Source organism: Rhineura floridana, chromosome 7 (genome assembly GCF_030035675.1).
Source record: "Rhineura floridana isolate rRhiFlo1 chromosome 7, rRhiFlo1.hap2, whole genome shotgun sequence".
NCBI classification, from domain to species: Eukaryota; Metazoa; Chordata; class Lepidosauria; order Squamata; family Rhineuridae; genus Rhineura; species Rhineura floridana.
This window is the reverse complement of record NC_084486.1, coordinates 125,641,566-125,659,355: the sequence shown is the minus strand read 5'-3', so window position 1 is coordinate 125,659,355 and position 17,790 is coordinate 125,641,566.

The window sequence follows — 17,790 nt, the reverse complement described above, 5'->3', positions numbered from 1 at the left end:
AATTAGTTTTTTTTTAGATATCTTTCTGTTCTTCCATGGAACTTGGTGCAGATAGCATTCAATTTCTCAGATACTCCCTTTATCGAAGTGCTAAGAAAACCCAACCTACTTTGCTTCAGCAACATATAAACAATTGTGTCGGCTGCAAGAGTCAAACAAGTAATGAATAAGGCCCACTGGAAGAACTGAATAAACAATAAATATAGTGTGGCCAAAGTGAAGGAAACAGCTAATTAAAGAGCCAGTAGTCAAAAAGCCGAAGCTGGTTTAAAAGAAAGGTAGTAAGGAAGAAATGACTGGTTAAAGGTCTGGAAAATGAGAGAAGCCTCAATAGTGTTTTGCCAGTCCTGGCATTGACCACCTTCAGGAGAGTCCCTTACAGACACTGATTTGGATGGATGGGAAGTGAACAGAAGCCAGACTGCTGCCCTACGTACCTGCATCTCTGTGAAATGCAGCACAGCTAGGATCATTGGAGAAGTAAGCTAGTCCCAGACATTTCTCTCCCAGACATTTCACTACAAGTTCAATGCCAGGATATAAAAAGGAACACTCAATGCCTGGAGGAAAAATTATATTAAGCAGTTTAGAGATAATGGAGTTATTATTTTTTTTAAAAAAAATAAAGCATATTGGAACAGATAATGATCTTCCAGCACTTAGAAATTTTCAGTTCCCAGAAACTGGGTTAGTAAAGCAAATGTTAAGGAATTGGACTACCTTTGAGGATTTCATTCAGACAATTGAAAGTGACATGAATGGTTTGATCTTAACTATGCATCACATCCTTCTAACTCTTGATGGTAAAACAATTTACATGGCTCATTGGAAGAAAGACTTGGGCACAGAACTGACAGAAGAATATTCAGACGTTTGGGCCTCATCCCTGTCTCTTTGCACAGCTTACATGGACACAGCTATGCCACACTGGTTATCTTAAGTCTAAAAAAAATCAGACAGATTTGTCAGGTCAGATCTGAACTATTTGTATAGATATCAACAGAGTAGATCCTATCCCCATATGTGGATTCAGTGTCCAATAAACTATACTTTTTGATTGTTGCTTCAACTTGACTCCTAGAATCTAACTGACACAGAGGAGAATCCCTGTCATCATAGACAGCTTTCTGCAGCAAGAATGACCATAAATAGTCATTGGAAAGAGGGGTTTTTTGGCAACATTTTGAGATACTGCCCAAATGGAAAATATGTAACTCAGTAAGATAGGAACAAGTTCTTAGAAATTTGGTTTCTTTGAATTTCTCAGATAGGAATCTTACCTGAAGATGACAGGCTACAACACGACAGAGCTCTATTTTTGTATACTAATTGAAACACACTTGTAAGCTCAAAAGGATTAATCTACATACTTTGAGGAAGAGAGTATGCTAAATACTTACATTTGCTCTTAAAGTGCTTCAGATGTTGGATGATACAGAGGCTGCAATCCTATACCCCCTTACTCGGGTTTGTAAACTGCACTGAACTCAATAGGACTTCCTTCTGAGTAGACATGAATAGGATTGTACTGTGAATGTTCTACTGTTTAATAGCACAGACTTGCACACTTTTAAGGTTGCTTTATAAAATAATGTTTGACTTGATTCCTGTTTTAAAAAAAGATATCAGTATGTGTAATGTACAGCCCAAGATTTGTCTTTTTGTAACAGGTACTCTATTTTGACTTCTGTCTATGCAAAAATATCAGCACTGTAAATTATAATGATTATTTCAAGGACTGAGACCAAGGCTGTAATCTTTTTAAAAGAACTGAAGGCTGGGAAAAAATCTTGCTGGACGTGGTAGGACTTGCTTCAGATTTGTATAGAATTGGGTTGCACAAGAGCAAAATGAGAAGGAAGGTCAACAAGAATAAATATGAGATATTTAAACAACAATAGCTGTGGCATGAAATTATAGGCTGCTCAGTTTAATCAGTCATAAAGGCCTTCCTAAAAAGTAAAGTTTTTACCATTATGCTACATGACAGGAACATGCTGCCTTGGTCAACTTCTCTAGCCAGAGAGTCCCATACATAGGGACTGGCAATGAAGCAAACTGTCATACCTCAGAAGTTCCTCTGAAGATCTGAAGGCTTGTGAGGACTATCCATCCATCCATCCATCCATCCATCCATCCATCCATCCATCCATCCATCCATCCATCCATCCAGGGCCACGACAGACAGGTTAGAAGGTGAACTGTATGGTCATGGCCAACAGGATTTCCTGGGCCTGCTACACTGTATGTAATCTGAGCCCCCTACGTTCCCACAACCCCTACCTCCCACAATCTATTGGCAAGAACTACTGTTTATGTACATATATTACCAAAATGAACAGTTATTTTAAATCCCCAATAACAACAACAGCAATTGCCAATTTGTTACCGGGCCAAGTTCAAGGTGTGACTACTAGTATATAAAGCCCTTAACAGCTTGGAACCAGTTTACTTACAAGACGGCCTTACCCCATATCTGCCCACTTGAACATTTCACTCTGCGGAACAGGCAGTGTTACAGATGTCACATAATACTTGTTCCATACCTGTAAGAAATCATTCTTTAGTGTGGCAGCACCTACTCTTTGGAAGTCCCTGCCTATTGACATGCCTATTAACATTTGATGTATTCCTTTCGGCACCTGCTTAAAAACTTTCTGTTTAGGCAAGCCTTTCCAGACACATAGATGTTGATCTATTTTAATCTTCTTACTTAGGAGCTGTTTTAATTATTTTAAATAAGTGTTTAATTACTTGTTTTTAGCTATTTATTGTTGATTGTAATTTTTTTTGTAAACCGCTTAGAGATGTTTACATTCAACTAGTATATAAATTCTGTTAAATAAATAAATAAACAATGGACAAAAATACTCGAGGTATGTGCAGCTTCACAACACTGATGACAGAACTAGCTCTCAGCCTAACCTACGTCACAGGGTTGCAAAAATCAAAGGGAAGGGAGGACCCAGGAAGAAAAGCAAGGTGCCAATATATCATGCCATATTTACAAACCATGCAATGTATACATGTGTGTATGTGTGGGCGGGGGAACACACACAAACTTTAATTGCAACATTCCATAATCCTGATAATTTACAACAAATTACCAAACTCTCTCTCTCTCTCTCTCTCTCTCTCTCTCTCTCTCTCCTTCTCCCTCTCCCTCCCTCCCTCCCTCTCTCTCTCTCACACACACAGCATGTGCAACTCAGCCAACTCTCCGCCTAACCTATCTCAGAGGGTTGCTGCAAAGATAAAAGGGAGAGGGAGGACACAGGAAGAAAAGTGAAGTGCAAATATATCATGCCATATTCCCAAAGTATGCAATAAGGGGAAAATATGCACAAAGGCAGCCCCCCCCATTGCTTTGACTGCAGCATTCCACAGTCCTCGTATTTTGCAGCAAATTATAAAAAAACCATTGCCAACACGTGTGCGCACGCACATACACACACTACTTTTAAGCATGTGCAGCTTGACTGAACCAACTCTCAGCTTAACCTACCTCACAGGGTTGTTGGAAGGACTCAATATACACACACTGGAGATGTAAAAATACATACAACTCATAGTTTATTGTCAAAACCAGTTGGTCATTGCAGAACTTTTTTTAAAAAAAATCGGTATTAGTTTCCTGCCAAATAACCGCTGTGACACCTATAAAACCTGCCTAATTGCTTAAAAATAGGACTGGCGGGAGGGGGGAGGAAAGATTAACAACACGATCCTATACCATGTCTACTGAAAAGTCCTACTGACTTACAGCACAATTCTATGTTGACTCAAAAGTAAGTCCTACTCAACTCAGTGTGGTTTACTCCCAGGTATATTGGATTAGCATTGCAGCTTTACTTTTAGAAAAGTGAGTATAGGAATAAAGTCTCATATTGGGAAGGTTTTCAAAACAGGCTATTATTTAGACAAACTGACCTGTTCAGTAGCCCAAGAAAATTTAAACCAGTATGTCTGCTTATATTTAGAAAACTATAACACATTGTAATGGTATTATAAGCTGCATGTACATTTTTTCTGTTCAAAAATTATTTGATAGCTAAAATGTATAAAATGCTATTTGTTGCCAATAGCTAACCCCCCACATGTACACTTTTATTATCTTCACTGAAATTGTTTACTATGCATGCCTACCAAGATCCTGCTGTGCTCTGTGTGCTTCTTTGATTTTCTGTTCTCATGTTGGATGCGCACACAGAAAGAAAAGTAGGCGGGCAGGCACAGGTGCTGTTGCTGAAACCTATAAGCATACTCAACTCATGTGATGTGCACACTCACACTATTAACCAATATTCAGATACAAGCAGGAAAAGGCAGCTCTTTTCAGGTGTCAGCTCCTGGAAAGGTGTCTAGCTATTGTCTGGTGTTCAACAAATCCCTTGTCAATCACACCTCTGACTTCACTCATTGGCTAAAAACCTGAAAGGGCAGGGATTGCTGCAGCTGGCACAGAAATTGTGTGTGTGTGTGCTCATATTTTGGTGTATATCTTTTGATCCAGAGTACCTGTAAGATAACTTTTTTAAAAAATGAAAGCTAAGAGTCTGGGCCCCCTGCTGCTCCTGGTCCTGGTAGAATAGACCCTCTCTACCTGTCTGTCGGTGGCCCTGGTCATGGCCCCAAGCCCTGGAATCTTCTGCCTGAAGAGAGTAGAAAGCCTGCTTTCTAATTGGGCTTTTGGAAGGATTAATTTTTTTTTCTAATGGACATTCAGTTTTGTTTGGTCTTTTCTGTGCTTATGTCTGATTTGTAGTTTGTTGCCTTTTATTTTGAATATTTTCTAAATGTCTGTATTTTTATCCTGTAAAATGCTTTGAGCTGCTTGGAAAAGCAGCAACTGAGTAAACAAACAATTGGTGCATCCCATATATCTTAATACTAATTTTGGATTACCACATGCTCTTTAGATAAATAAAGCTGTAGAAACATATTTTTATGATGTCTTGCATCCTTTTTTTTTTAAAGGATTATATTTTGAAAAAAACACCCTTTTGATCAAAAGTGGGTTGAAATAATAAAAATCATTTAAATTTACACTTTTAACTTTAAAGAATATTAGTTGTAAAACCAACAATTTAAACCAGCAGAAAGTAAAAAATGACTACAGTAAACTGAAAATAGCCCCAAACACCACAAGGTGGCACAAAGAAGCAAGAACCATTTGTAAGATGAAACAATGACAGAATAGCAAAGTTTGGAAGTGATACAACTGACTTAGAAAGAATGCTGTTATTTTTAAAATGTAATTTAATCCATTAATCTTTTGACATTGCCATCACAATACAGGGGACAGCTAATACAGGAAATATGTAGTTGTTCAACCATTTTAAATCATAGCAGTTTTTCAAAGAGATAATTGTATGAGAAGAAAAAAAACCTGTTAATATAGAACAGATGTTAATTATAAATAAAACTAAAAAGTACTGTTTATTATGTAGTTAAAAGGCAGTTATTGATGTAACAAGATGCTAGTCTGACTAGTTTATATGTGTCTAACCTTAAAAAAAAAAGAATGCATGAAACTTTACATTGCAGAAGCTATTCTAGGTTGATGCAACTATAAGGTGCTCTTGGGGCAAATTTTGTCAAGAGCATGTTCAGTGAGAGGAGGGGGTATGTATATCAGGGTGACCAGGGATTGGTCATGACTGGTCAAAGACCTTCTTCTGTCTGCGGAGATATGCCAAAGTCTTCCCCCCCTGCTCAAGTCAGGGTACTAATAGCCAAGGCTGGCCAAGATTTTTTGACACCTGAGGCAGATTTTGTCCCCCTCCCTGGCAATAAACCTACGGGAATAGTTTCTTAAATAAAGAATGTGCTACACTTCCATGACACCCACAATCAGCTGGCTGAGGTGGCTACTTCACTCTGCCTACTGGCTTGTCTGGCCTTGCGTGTGGTGTGCCCAAAACCAGTCTTTTGGGAGGCTGTCTCTATTGTCAAGCTATATGTGTGCAATTGCTTGCCTTAGGGATCAGGCTATTTTTCTACATCCCACGGCAAATCTTTATTCATAGTGGGGAGTCATTTAAACTGGCTTCCACCCAGCTTTTTTTGTGTGAACTAACATAGAGTTTGGTCAGGCTTATAGCTTAATGTTATTGATTGCATTATTTAATCTTATTGAGAGCCAATGTGGTGTAGTGGTTAGAGTGCTGGACTAGGATCTGGGAGTGCAGGATTCAAATCCCCACTCAGCCATGAAGCTCACTGGGTGAACCTAGAGCCAGTCACTGCCCTCAGCCTAACCTACCTCACAGGGTTGTTGTAAGGAATGAATGAGGAAGGGGAGAACCATGTATGCCACCTTTAGCTCCTTGGATAAGAGGTGGGATATAAATACATATGCAGAACATATATGGAAAGCCGGATTGGACCAAGATGAAGGAGGTGTGAAAACAGGAGGGAGAAATATCAATAATTTAAGATATGCAGACAATACCATATTACTCGCAGAAACCAGTAATGATTTGAAATGAATGCTGACGATAGTTAAAGAGGAAAGCACAAAAGCAGGACTACAGCTGAACATCAAGAAGACTAAAGCCAGTGGAAAATGTTGCATTCCTGGGCAAGGTCCTTGAATGAGTGGAGGCAGGCCAGCTCCAGACACTCTTGGATGAGACCGATTATGTGGATCCATTTCAGTTGGGTTTCAGGCGTGGTTTTGGCACGGAAACAGCCTTGGTCGCCCTGTATGATGATCTCTGTCGGGAGAGAGACAGAGGGAGTGTGACTCTGTTGATTCTTCTTGATCTCTCAGTGGCTTTCGATACCATTGACCATGGTATCCTTCTGGGAAGACTGGCTGAGTTGAGAGTGGGAGGGACTGCATGGCAGTGGTTCTGCTCCTACTTGGCTGGTCGGCTCCAGAAGGTGGTGCTTGGGGAACATTGCTCGACATCCTGGACTCTCCAGTATGGGGTTCCACAGGGGTCAGTTCTGTCCCCCATGCTGTTCAACATCTACATGAAACCATTGGGTGTGGTCATAAGAACATAAGAACATAAGAAGAGCCTGCTGGATCAGGCCAGTGGCCCATCTAGTCCAGCATCCTGTTCTCACAGTGGCCAACCAGGTGCCTGGGGGAAGCCCGCAAGCAGGACCCGAGTGCAAGAACACTCTCCCCTCCTGAGGCTTCCGGCAACTGGTTTTCAGAAGCATGCTGCCTCTGACTAGGGTGGCAGAGCACAGCCATCATGGCTAGTAGCTATTGATAGCCCTGTCCTCCATGAATTTGTCTAATCTTCTTTTAAAGCCATCCAAGCTGGTGGCCATTACTGCATCTTGTGGGAGCAAATTCCATTGTTTAACTATGCGCTGAGTAAAGAAGTACTTCCTTTTGTCTGTCCTGAATCTTCCAACATTCAGCTTCTTTGAATGTCCACGAGTTCTAGTATTATGAGAGAGGGAGAAGAACTTTTCTCTATCCACTTTCTCAATGCCATGCATAATTTTATACACTTCTATCATGTCTCCTCTGACCTGCCTTTTCTCTAAACTAAAAAGCCCCAAATGCTGCAACCTTTCCTCGTAAGGGAGTCGCTCCATCCTCTTGATCATTCTGGTTGCCCTCTTCTGAACCTTTTCCAACTCTATAATATCCTTTTTGAGATGAGGCGACCAGAACTGTACACAGTATTACAAATGCGGCCACACCATAGATTTATACAACAGCATTATGATATTGGCTGTTTTATTTTCAATACCTTTCCTAATTATCCCTAGCATGGAATTTGCCTTTTTCACAGCTGCCGCACACTGGGTCGACATTTTCATCATGCTGTCCACTACAACCCCGAGGTCTCTCTCCTGGTTGGTCACCGCCAGTTCAGACCCCATGAGCGTATATGTGAAATTCAGATTTTTTGCTCCAATATGCATAATTTTACACTTGTTTATATTGAATTGCATTTGCCATTTTTCCGCCCATTCACTCAGTTTGGAGAGGTCTTTTTGGAGCTCTTCGCAATCCCTTTTTGTTTTAACAACCCTGAACAATTTAGTGTCATCAGCAAACTTGGCCACTTCACTGCTCACTCCTAATTCTAGGTCATTAATGAACAAGTTGAAAAGTACAGGTCCCAATACCGATCCTTGAGGGACTCCACTTTCTACAGCCCTCCATTGGGAGAACTGTCCGTTTATTCCTACTCTCTGCTTTCTGCTTCTTAACCAATTCCTTATCCACAAGAGGACCTCTCCTCTTATTCCATGACTGCTAAGCTTCCTCAGAAGCCTTTGGTGAGGTACCTTGTCAAACGCTTTTTGAAAGTCTAAGTACACTATGTCCACTGGATCACCTCTATCTATATGCTTGTTGACACTCTCAAAGAATTCTAATAGGTTACTGAGACAGGACTCTCCCTTGCAGAAGCCATGCTGGCTCTGCTTCAGCAAGGCTTGTTCTTCTATGTGCTTAGTTAATCTAGCTTTAATAATACTTTCTACCAGTTTTCCAGGGACAGAAGTTAAGCTAACTGGCCTGTAATTTCCGGGATCCCCTCTGGATCCCTTTTTGAAGATTGGCGTTACATTTGCCACTTTCCAGTCCTCAGGCATGGAGGAGGACCCGAGGGACAAGTTACATATTTTAGTTAGCAGATCAGCAATTTCACCTTTGAGTTCTTTGAGAACTCTCGGGTGGATGCCATCCGGGCCCGGTGATTTGTCAGTTTTTATATTGTCCATTAAGCTTAGAACTTCCTCTCTCGTTACCACCATTTGTCTTAGTTCCTCAGAATCCCTTCCTGCAAATGTTAGTTCAGGTTCAGGGATCTGCCCTATATCTTCCACTGTGAAGACAGATGCAAAGAATTCATTTAGCTTCTCTGCAATCTCCTTATTGTTCTTTAGTACACCTTTGACTCCCTTATCATCCAAGGGTCCAATTGTCTCCCTAGATGGTCTCCTGCTTTGAATGTATTTATAGAATTTTTTGTTGTTGGTTTTTATGTTCTTAGCAATGTGCTCCTCAAATTCTTTTTTAGCATCCCTTATTGTCTTCTTGCATTTCTTTTGCCAGAGTTTGTGTTCTTTTATTTTCTTCATTTGGACAAGACTTCCATTTTCTGAAGGAAGACTTTTTGCCTCTAAGAGCTTCCTTGACTTTGCTCGTTAACCATGCTGGCATCTTCTTGGCCCTGGCGGTACCTTTTCTGATCTGCGGTATGCACTCCAGTTGAGCTTCTAATATAGTGTTTTTAAACAACTTCCAAGCATTTTCGAGTGATGTGACCCTCTGGACTTTGTTTTTCAGCTTTCTTTTTACCAATCCCCTCATTTTTGTGAAGTTTCCTCTTTTGAAGTCAAATGTGACCGTGTTGGATTTTCTTGGCAATTGGCCAGTTACATGTATGTTTAATTTAATAGCACTGTGGTCACTGCTCCCAATCGGTTCAACAACACTTACATCTCGCACCAGGTCCCGGTCCCCACTGAGGATTAAGTCCAGGGTTGCCGTCCCTCTGGTCGGTTCCATGACCAACTGGTCTAGGGAACAGTCATTTAGAATATCTAGAAACTTTGCTTCTTTGTCATGACTGGAACACATATGCAGCCAGTCTATGTCCGGGTAGTTGAAGTCACCCATTACTACCACATTTCCTAGTTTGGATGCTTCCTCAATTTCATATCTCATCTCAAGGTCTCCCTGAGCATTTTGATCAGGGGGACGATAGATCGTTCCCAGTATTAAGTCCCTCCTGGGGCACAGTATCACCACCCACAACGATTCTGTGGAGGAGTCTGCCTCTTTGGGGGTTTCGAGCTTGCTGGATTCAATGCCTTCTTTCACGTATAGAGCGACTCCGCCACCAATACGTCCTTCCCTGTCCTTCCGATATAGTTTATATCCAGGGATAACCGTATCCCACTGGTTTTCTCCATTCCACCAGGTCTCCGTTTTGCTCACTATATCAATGCTCTCCTCTAAGACCAAGCACTCCAGTTCTCCCATCTTGGTTCGGAGGCTCCTAGCATTAGCGTACAGGCACTTGTAAGCAGTGTCTCTCTTCAAGTGTCTTTGGCACTTGTGGTTAGGCCTGTGGTAATTTTGCTCTTCTGAATTTATATCCTGTGCCCCTGCTCTCACAATGCCTACTTCTAGGCCTACCCCTTTTAAAATTTCATCATTTCTTTGGTTTTTATCCCAGGGGGGAGGTTTATTCCGAACCGGACCTTTCTCAGCTCCTGTCGGGTTTCCCCCCTCAGTCAGTTTAAAAGCTGCTCTGCTACCTTTTTAATTTTAAGTGCCAGCAGTCTGGTTCCATTCTGGTTCAAGTGGAGCCCGTCCCTTTTGTACAGGCCCGGCTTGTCCCAAAATGCCCCAGTGCCTAACAAATCCAAACCCTTCCACCCGACACCATCGTCTCATCCACGCATTGAGACTGCGAAGCTGGGCCTGTCTGGCGGGTCCTGTGCGTGGAACTGGTAGCATTTCAGAGAAATCTGGTCATCTGGAGGAGTGCGTTGCCATCAGTACATTGATGACACGCAGCTCTATTTCTCCTTTTCATCCTCTTCAGGTGAGGCTGTCAATGTGCTGAACCAGTGCCTGGCTGCGACAATGGACTGAATGAGGGCTAATAAACTGAGGCTCAATCCAGATAAGACTGAGATGCTGCTAGTGGGTGGTTCTTCTGACCGGATGGTGGATGTCCCCCTGCCCTGGATAGGGTTGCACTCCCCCTGAAGGAGCAGGTTCGTAGCTTGGGGGTTCTCCTAGAACCATCTCTGTCACTTGAGGCTCAGGTGGCATGGAGTGCCTTCTACCAACTTCGGTTGGTGGCCCAGCTACATCCCTATCTGGACAGGAATAACCTGGTTTCAGTTGTCCATGCTCTGGTAACCTCCAAGTTAGATTACTGCAATTTGCTTTACATGGGGCTGCCTTTGAAGATGGTTTGGAAACTGCAGCTTGTGCAAAATGCAGCGGCCAGATTGGTAACAGGGACCAGACTGTCTGAACATATAAAACAAATTTTGGCCTGCTTGCATTGGCTGTCTGCATGTCTCCGAGCTCGATTCAAGGTGCTGGTTTTAACCTATAAAGCCTTACACGGCTTGGGACCACAATACCTGATGGAACACCTCTCCCGACATGAACCCACCCGTACACTATGCTCCACATCCAAGGCCCTCCTCCAGGTGTCTACTGCGAGGGAAGCTGGGAGTCTGGCAACAAGGGAGAGCGCCTTGTCAGTGGTGGCCCCCAAATTATGGAATGATCCTCTTGATGAGGTGCGCCTGGCACCAACACTGTTATCTTTTTGGCACCAAGTCAAGACTTTCCTCTTCTCCCAGACATTTTAGCATGTGTTTTAAAATTGCTGTTTAAAACTGTGTTTTTACATTTGTATATTCGTTTTTAATGTTTTTAATTGTTGTAAACCACCCAAAGAGCTTCAGCTATGGGGCAGTATACAAATGCAACAAACAAACAAACAAACAAACAAATAAAGTAATGACAACAGAAGATTTATGTAACTTTAAAGTTGACAATGAGGACATTGAACTTGTCAAGGATTATCAATACCTTGGCACAGTCATTAACCAAAATGAAGACAATAGTCAAGAAATCAGAAGAAGACTAGGACTAGGGAGGGCAGCTATGAGAGAACTAGAAATGGTCCTCAAATGCAAAGATGTATCACTGAACACTAAAGTCAGGATCATTCAGACCACGGTATTCCTGATCTCTCTGTATGGATGTGAAAGTTGGACAGTGAAAAAAGTGGGTAAGAGAAAAATCAACTCATTTGAAATGTGGTGTTGGAGGAGAGCTTTACGCATAACATGGACTGCGAAAAAGACAAATAATTGGGTGTTAGAACTATCACTAGAAGCTAAAATGATGAAATTGAGGTTATCATACTTTGGACCCATCATGAGAAGACATGATTCACTAGAAAAGACAATAATGCAGGGAAAAGCAGAAGGGAGTAGAAAAAGAGAAAGGTCAAACAAGAGATGGATTGATTCCATAAAGGAAGCCACAGACCTGAACTTACAAGATCTGAACAGGGTGGTTCATGACAGATGCTGTTGGAGGTCGCTGACTGATAGGGTCGCCATAAGTCGAAATCGACTTGAAGGCACATAACAACAACAATAAATGCAATAAATAAGTAAATTCATATTTCACCTTTTCCCGAAAGAGCTCAAGGTGGCATATGTGGTTCCCCTCCTCCATATTTTATCTTCATAGCAATCCTGTGAGATAGCTGAGGCCCAAGGCCACCCATTGAGCTTCATGGCTGAGTGAGGATTTGAACCCTGACCTCCCAGGTCCTAGACCAACACCCTAACCACAGTACCATACTGGCTGTTAGTACGGCTTGTGATCGTTATCACTATAGGCAACCTGGCTGTTATAAATACCCCACCATATGGTGAAAAAGGGGTACTTCTTTTACATTTTTACTTCATCCTAGCACTGCAGAGTTCAGGACAAGATACATATCGACTTCCAGGATAAAATCTTTAGCATCCAGCAGGACTTAAACTCCAGTGTTATAGCAGGTGAATCAAATGAGGTATCCAGAGCACAGCCTTGTCCCGATTTCTTGGATGAGTTTCAGTTGGTGCAGCTTGAGGACATTGACTAGGTGCTTGGACAGGTTCTTGCAACCACTTCTGTGCTGGATCCTTGCCCTTCTTGGCTTATAAAAGCTAGCAGAGATGGAACAGCCGGCTGGGCCAGGGAAGTGATTAATACCTCTCTGCGAGAGGGGGTGGTCCCTGGCTGCCTGAAAGAGGCAGTAGTGAGACCACTCCTGAAGAGACCCTCCCTGGACCCAGAAAATCTTAATAACTATAGGCCAGTAGCAAATGTTCCATTCCTGGGCAAGGTCCTTGAACGAGTGGTTGCAGGCCAGCTCCAGACACTCTTGGATGAGACCGATTATCTGGATCCATTTCAGTCGGGTTTCAGGCGTGGTTTTGGCACAGAAACAGCCTTGGTCGCCCTGTATGATGACCTTTGTCGGGAGAGAGACAGGGGGAGTGTGACCCTGTTGATTCTCCTTGATCTCTCAGCGGCTTTAGATACCATCGACCATGGTATCCTTCTGGGGAGACTAGCTGAGTTGGGAGTGGGAGGTACTGCATTGTGGTGGTTCCACTCCTACTTGGCAGGTCGCCTCCAGAAGGTGGTGCTTGGGGAACATTGCTCGGCACCCTGGACTCTCCAGTATGGGGTTCCGCAGGGGTCAGTTCTGTCCCCCATGCTGTTCAACATTTACATGAAACTGTTGGGTGTGGTCATCCAGAGCTTTGGAGTGTTTTGCCATCAGTACATTGATGACATGCAGCTCTATTTCTCCTTTTCATCTTCTTCAGGTGAGGCTGTCAATGTACTGAACCGGTGCCTGGCTGTGACAATGGACTAGATGAGGGCTAATAAACTGAGGCTCAATCCAGACAAGACTGAGATGCTGCTAGTGGGTGGTTCTTCTGACCAGATGGTGGATGTCCAACCTGTCCTTGATGGGGTTGCACTCCCCCTGAAGGAGCAGGTTCGTAGCTTGGGGGTTCTCCTAGAACCATCTCTGTCACTTGAGGCTCAGGTAGACTCGGTGGCATGGAGTGCCTTCTACCAACTTCGGTTGGTGGCCCAACTACGTCCCTATCTGGACAGGGATAACCTGGCTTCAGTTGTCCATGCTCTGATAACCTCCAAATTAGATTACTGCAATGCACTCTATGTGGGGCTGCCTTTGAAGACGGTTCGGAAACTGCAGCTTGTGCAAAATGCAGTGGCCAGATTGGTAACAGGGACCAGATGGTCCGAACATATAAAACCCATTCTGGCCCGCTTGCATTGGCTGCCTGTATGTTTCCGAGCTCAATTCAAGGTGCTGGTTTTGACCTATAAAGCCTTACACGGCTTGGGACCACAATACCTGATGGAATGCCTCTCCCGATAAGAACCCACCCGTACAATACGTTCAATATCAAAGGCCCTCCTCCGGGTGCCTACTCCAAGGGAAGCTTGGAGGGCAGCAACAAGGGAGAGGGCCTTCTCAGTGGTGGCCCCCAAATTATGGAATGATTTCTCTGACGAGGTGCACCTGGCGCCAACACTGTTATCTTTTCAGCGCCAGGTCAAGACTTTCCTGTTCTCCCAGGCATTTTAGCATGTGTTTTAAATTGTTTTTATATTGTTTTTAAAATATGTTTTTTAAATTGTATATTTGTTTTAATGTTTTTGATTGCTGTAAACCGCCCAGACAGCTTCGGCTATGGGGCGGTATACAAGTGCAATCAATCAATCAATCAATCAATCAATCAATCAATCAATCAATCAATCAATCAATCAATCAATCAATCAATCAATCAATCAATCAATCAATCAATCAATATCCTCCCCCCCACCCCATTTTATCATCACAACAACATTATAGGGTAGATTAGGCTGCAGCATAAGCCCTCTTCAGATGTCCCCTTCTCTCTGATTACCATCACGTGGAGGTAGGGAAGAAGGAGGGATAGGCTCATTGGCCCTTGACTCCCTATTGCACCACCATTTCCATCACCTTCCACCTTCCAGTGTTTCTGCAACTGGAAGGCTGCCGAGTCACTTCCCATGAACCATCCCAAAGCGATTAACAATAAAATGCATATAAACATAATTTCTAGTCCAATGCAGAGGAAAACTGCAATAAAATTTTCTACTTCAAGAGGCTTGTTGGAAGAGGAAGTTCTTCAACAGGCACCGAACAGCTAAAAGAGATGGCACTTGTCTGATATTTAACAGGGGAGTGTTCCAAAGGTTAGGTGCCACTACGCTAAAAGTCTGTTTCCTCCACTGTATGGAGCAGACCTCCAGATGAGATGGTATGTGCAGAAGGCCCTCTCCTGTAGAGCGCAATGATCAGTTGGATATAGACTTCCCACCCCAATTTATAACCCTGGCCTCCCCAGGGTTCTAAATTGTGTGGGGAGCCTGCATGGATACAGCAGCCTCCCCAGAGCAGATGTTCAACCCCCAAGGTATGGAGGGCTATGAAGCTGGGAATGGTGTGATGCGCATGATTGGAACTGTGTGTGGAGGAATCCCAGAATACAGCTGGACTGATTGGCCAGTGGAGATTCAAACCCAGGTCTCCTTTGTTCTAGTCTACCACAGAGACCACTATACCACACTGGCTCTCTCGTGATAATTTGCAGTTTCTGTGATTATCTATAAAAGGATGTGCTTGTAAGAGCAAGTAGCCATGATGCTGTTAACAATCTTAACCTCAGAAATACTGCAAGTACAGAATATCTGTGCCAACTAGGATGACTTAACTTGTCAGGTTTTTGAATTACAATAGTCACTGAAAGAGTATCCCTAGCTGTCCAAGTCTTGTGCCACATAGACCATGTTGCCTTTCAGTTTCATTGAAGATTCCTCAGATTTATGTAAAGGAAGGTGAGAAGGAGGCAGGGGCCTCAACTGTCTAGGCCACAGCTGTTCTTAAACAACTGCCAATACATCACATTGCCTAGGGTTGCCAGGTTGGAACCATCCAAAAACCTGAGAAAATGGGGCGGGCCCTAGTGACGTCATGGGGTGGGCCCTAGTGATGTCACGGGGCAGGCCCTAGTCATGGGGCGGGCCCTAGTGATGTCACGGGGCAGGCCCTAGTGATGTCACGGGGCAGGCCCTAGTGATGTCATGGGGCGGGCCCTAGTCACGGGGTGGGCCCTAGTGATGTCATGTGGCGGGCCCTAGTGATGTCATGGGGCGGGCCCTAGTGATGTCACAGGGCGGGACCTAGTGACATCATTAAACATGATACATTGTATCAACCACAGTTGCTTGGAGCATACCATTCAAAAAAAAATTCTCTGGAGATTAAAATAGAAATCTTATCTAAAATAGGGTGTTCCTAGGTCCATCTGAAGTGACAAGGTCATTCTTTCTCACAAGCTTAGGGTGATGCAAAATGGAAATGGACTGCCTTCAAGTTGATCCCAGATAGGATCTTCATGGTAAGCAGTATTCAGACAGAGGTGGTTTACTATTGCCTTCCTCTGAGTCTGAGAGGCAGTGACTGGCCCAAGGTCACCCAGGGAGCTTCATGGCTGGGTGGGGATTTGAACCCTGGTCTCCCAGGTCACAGTCCAATACTTTTAGGGAACATTTAATCTAGCTTACTTGCTTCTGGCTTTACAAAGTACACAATGTCACCTATATATATTTTCAGGGGACTATTTATATACCATTTCATTGTTCTAAAATAATGCAGAGGTGTGTGTTCTCTCTCCCCCACCCCCTATTTAGGACTTGCCTCCTTAAAAGATAAAGAATATGCATATATGTGTATCACTTATGTTTCCTGCCAGTAGCATACTATCGTCATTATCTGTGGGCTCGTGCTGACTGGCCAACAAAGAGGAGTATCCACTGTCCTCCTTTCCATTGTCCATTTCACTAGCATTCCCAACATGCCTCCACAAAATTTGTTGTTTTTCTTTGTTATTATGTAGAGGTTTTCCTTCACTTTTGATGTCATCACTCTTGGGGCTTCCATAGTGCTGGTCACTATACAATAGCTTCTCTGATACTCTTTAGTGCAGTCTTTACAAAACTCCTTATTATAATTAGCAATACAGAGCTCTTCTGATCTTTTTTCTGTTCCAAATGGTTTTAACGGTGAAAGTCCACAGTGAACAGTGTGTCCTTCCCTGTCCACTTTGGAACCCGATTCCTCGCTTTCGTGTTATGTCTGGCCCCAAGATCTCCCTCCCCTCCCCCTTCGCTTCTCCCTTTCTCTCCCCGCCCGCCCCCTTTCCCTGGTAATAACGACATGTATGCCCTCCTGCCCACATTCTAGCAACCGGGAATGTGCCAAGCACTGCAGCAGGCAGCTGCTGCCACCCACTCGCCTTGCCTTGCCTTGCCTTGCCCTGCCCCCTCGCGCAATGCAACGGACCCCCAACCCAGAATTCTGCACCCCCTCCTCTTTCCCTTGAGAAAAAGGGGTGAGCCGGTGAGGAAGGGGGCTCTCTTTCAGCCTCCCCCCTCAATTCAGGGCTCCCAAAGGCTCCCTGTCTCCTCTCCCCGCCCGCCAAGTCCCCGATCGGGGGGGCAAGGCTGGGATCGGCTGGCCTCCCTTCCCTTCCCCTCGCCTGCTGGTCCCTGACCGGCCCATGCGGTGCCTGGGGTGCGTGCCTCCGCCGCTGCGATGCAGCCACTTGCGGCTGTCAACCTGTCGCTCAGCCCCTCCCTGCCGATTGCAGCTCTCACACACTCACACGCACCCGCTCTCACACACACGGTGCCGGGAGGGAGCGCGGCGGCACAGTCAGGGCTCCCAAAGGCTCCCGGTCTCCTCTCCCCGCCCGCCAAGCCCCCGATCGGGGGGGCAAGGCTGGCATCGGCTGGCCAGCCGGCAAGCTACCCACGCCACCCTCCCAGAGCATGCTGCTCGGAGAAGCTGCAGCTGCAGCTCCCGCTCGGACTATAGCAGCGGCTCGGGCTGCCTCGCTCGGTGTATGGGCACGCACGCAAGCGCGGTGGTGGCTCCGGGCATGAGTGTTCGCCCGCCAGCTTCGCCGAGTCCGGCTCCGCCTGTCTGACTGTGCCGCCGCGCTCCCTCCCGGCACCGTGTGTGTGAGAGCGGGTGCATGTAAGTGTGTGAGAGCTGCAATCGGCAGGGAGGGGCTGAGCGACAGGTTGACAGCCGCAAGTGGCTGCATCGCAGCGGCAGAGGCGCGCACCCCAGGCACCGCACGGGCCGGCCGGGGTCCGGGGACCAGCAGGCGAGGGGAAGGGAAGGGAGGCCGGCC